This window comes from Nematolebias whitei, chromosome 1, assembly GCF_014905685.2.
Source record: "Nematolebias whitei isolate Nwh7 chromosome 1, NemWhi1, whole genome shotgun sequence".
In the NCBI taxonomy this organism is placed as follows: Eukaryota; Metazoa; Chordata; class Actinopteri; order Cyprinodontiformes; family Rivulidae; genus Nematolebias; species Nematolebias whitei.
This window is the reverse complement of record NC_056498.1, coordinates 78,695,741-78,699,453: the sequence shown is the minus strand read 5'-3', so window position 1 is coordinate 78,699,453 and position 3,713 is coordinate 78,695,741. Positions and strand designations below refer to the sequence as shown.

Below are 3,713 nucleotides of genomic sequence, written 5' to 3'. Positions count from 1 at the left end.
ACACACACACACACACACACACACACACACACACACACACACACCATGGTTTGCTTATGTCCAAATTGGGGGCGCATATTTTAACTACCTACCTTAGGGGACACCCCTTTCTGAATGGGTTAGGGACAAACTGCTATGTGATTTTTTTTACTCTAAATTTACAGAAAACAAATGTCACCTGAAAATTTTGTTTAAATCCTTTTTTGATAAAATTATTTTTTGCCTTCACATTGGGGACCAGGGAATTTTTAAGTCCACTTTGGGGACTTGAGTTTTACACAGATACACAAACTGATTAAAGTCACCTTTGGGTACCTTATATCCCTTTGGGGACTTAAGATTTACACAGATACATAAACTGGTTAAAGTCACCTTTGGGTACCTTATGACCCTTTGGGGACTTTAATTCAATTCAGTTCAATTCAGTTAATTTATATAGCACCAAATCACAACAAAGTTGTCTCAGGATGATTTACAGGAACATTCACATACATAGAAAAGCCAATTAGTAAAGTTCTTCATCTAAGAAAGTTTTATACAGTTTTACACAGATACACAAACTGATTAAAGTCACCTTTGGGTACCTTAAATCCCTTTGGGGACTAGTCATTGTTTTATCTACAGCTATTTCAAAACATATGTAATATGAACAAAACAGTGTACTACAAATATGCAACCTTGTATTAGTTTATATTGACCTGGCCAGTTGTTCTCGACTTTTGAATTGGGGAAACCTTGCTTAATACAACCCTAAAAGAAATGTTGCACAATATACTGTACAAGCAGCAATGCAAATGTGAAGACATACAGAAAGTACTCTAGATCATCAAGATTAAAATTTCCTTTTATCTTTAAGAACTCTATTGTTTAGCTTTGTGCCAAAAGTAGTTTTTATTTTACCTTAATTTGGTTCATAGATCTGTTATCCAGTCTGAAGTTAGATAATCTGCACAAACTCAAAGACCACTGTTTGAACCAATTCTGAGCCACTTCTGTTAATGTGTGATCAACTCTGTTTTAGTTCACACAACATACTGACATAGTTGGGCCTCTGACATTGATGTTTTACATTTTACTTCTGCTCAAGCACAGCACTTGCATATGATTTTTTAATTGAATATTTATTTATTGAATATGTTTACAAGATGTTTTCCCAAAAAAGTATTCTTCTATATCACCCTCTTGAAATAATTTTTTTCAATAAATGAAAATCATAAATAAATGTATTTTCAATTTTTATATATATAAATTCTTCCTAATTTTTTGTAGTTTAATTTTTTTAACTAGTTACCAGCCTATTGGATTTTATGGACCTGCTTCAGGCTACAGATGATTGGTTAAATCACTATGTTTTATATATCAAAATATTTTTTCAAAATGTTTAACAAATTTATAGTCTTATTTCAGATTTGTTTAGTATTAAATCATGTGAAATTTGAGACTTAATGTCAGCCCAAGAAATACAAGCAAAAGAAAAATAATTCCAACAATAAAATGCTTAGTAACTTTTTTACTAAATTTCAGAACACTGTTGAAATGCTCTGCAGTTCAAATAAACATTGGAAAAGAGCATGAATCATCAGGACAGGCTTTGGGCAACAAAAATACACTTTCACTGGCTAAAAAGTGTTTTGTATTCAACATATTCATTTCAAGTATTACATCAAAACAAAAACTACAATCATTATTTGGCACACAATTCAATTCACACATTCAATTTTTGATACATTTTTTTTAACACCAGTCTAGTTTCAGTCCTTAAGTGCATAGGGTTCTGCATTGATGCAAGTGTCTTTACCAACAAATAAAAAGATAGTCTAATAACTTTTGAGGTAATTTTCAGTGAAATTGTTATGAATAGTTAGTACCTTGTCAGCTGTGACATCCATCATAGAGCACAAAGTATGTAGAAAATAGACGTCTTTGTCAAGGCTAGGCAAATGGTTAACAAACAAGGTGGTTTTTTTATTCTATAAAACAACTTTCTCAAAAACAACACACTTGTGTCAAAGAATGCTACATTACCTAATATTAAACCCTTAAACTTTTGGATGGCACCATTTTGCTAATAAAGTTTGTCACTTTATTCTCAGTCGATGTCCATATTACTATGCATATGTTTGTGTGCAGAGCATAGATAGACCATGCATATACTACTGATGCGAAGGCTGCTGAATGTATTATTCTACCAGAAGATGAGCAAACTTTTGGACTGACTAAACGTACTTATCAGTCAGATTGATACATTTGCCACTTCATCATTACAGGCAAATAAAAGTTTATGCTCAGCATATAAACTGAAAACAAACTGTCATGCAAAAGTGCATTGAATTTAATTAACTAATGCAAATTCTTTCACATCTGTGTGTTATTTTTGAGGAAGTAGTTTTGCAAGTCTGAAAAAGAAAAAAGAAAAACTGGTACTCATTTGGCTACCCAGTAGCCTAATCCAGATGAAGACATAAGTCTTTCTCCATACTCTGTGATCCATGACTGATGTTTCAGCAAATAAGATACCAACTATTGAAAACTATTTTGACACATTATCACTTCAAAAAATGTTCAGATGGTCCCTTTTCTGCTCAAACCTCAAATATTACATCAAGAAAAGCAGCAGAGAAGAAAGAGGAGGAAAAAGTGCTATCATTAAAAAAATCTACATACTTGATTAAATTTAATACAACATGTCAAAATGTCTAAACTAGGCTGAAAATCACAAACAACTATAATAATTCTTTGGCACAAGCCAGTCTCTTCAAGGCAGTGATCCGGTTTCTGACAATTTTTTACCCAGTCCAGTTTCTGTCCTCAAGTACATTTGGCTCTGCTTGATGCACTGAAGGAAGTGTATTTTCTGAGGTACCTTGCATGTGTGGACGAAATTCATCATGTGTTTTTCAACCGCACGAACCTCTGTGTCTTCCCACTTATGTTTAGCATTCCCCCGGTTGCCTGTGAAGAACAAATGTAAAGACCATACTATTTTAAAAAATCAGTGTTTATCTAAAACATAGATGGCATACATTACTTCAGAACACTGCAAAAGCTGTGTATAAAAATATTGTATTCATGTTAAGAAAACCCCCACCCTACATTAGATTTAGAATGGGTTTGGACAAAATGGATTCACAGTTGAATATTCAAATATTTTTACTAAATTACTAGAACTGTAGTCAATAGGTAGAAAGAAATTGTTGATGAAGATGATCATCATCATTGATGCTTCTGTCTGGTATCAGTTTATTGTAATTTTTCTCTAAGAATTCAATTGCAGCTCACATGAGGCAGAGAGGTGACAGCATGCTTGCAAAATGTAATACGTCTGCATATTTATAATATTTGTTTTTCAATTATCCTGTTTTTTTTTTTCAATTCAATTCAGTTTATATAGCACCAAGTCACAACAGAAGTCATGTCAGGGCACTGAACAGAAACATTCATATATAAAAATAATAATTCAACACTATTTATCTGAGGAGCAGACCGTTTAAGTTTAACTCCATTGCAGAACTCTCATCTTGAGCAAGCACAAAGGTGACAGTGGTAAGGTAAAACTCCCTCATGAGGAAGAAACCTTTAGTAGAACCAGACTCGGGACATGCAGCATCTGCTTTAACCAGCTGGGTTTGGTAGGAACAAGAAGGAGGAACAGATACATAATGGCAGGTCAAGAATCACATGATAGAAATAGTATCAAATGAAAACTATTCAAT

General features: G+C 33.2%; 1 protein-coding gene across 1 annotated transcript in view; it reads left to right on the top strand.

Moving 5' to 3' along the window:
- entpd6 (ectonucleoside triphosphate diphosphohydrolase 6) overlaps positions 1 to 3,713 on the top strand; it is a 45,815-nt gene that overhangs the window by 33,266 nt on the left and 8,836 nt on the right. The window lies entirely within an intron of this gene.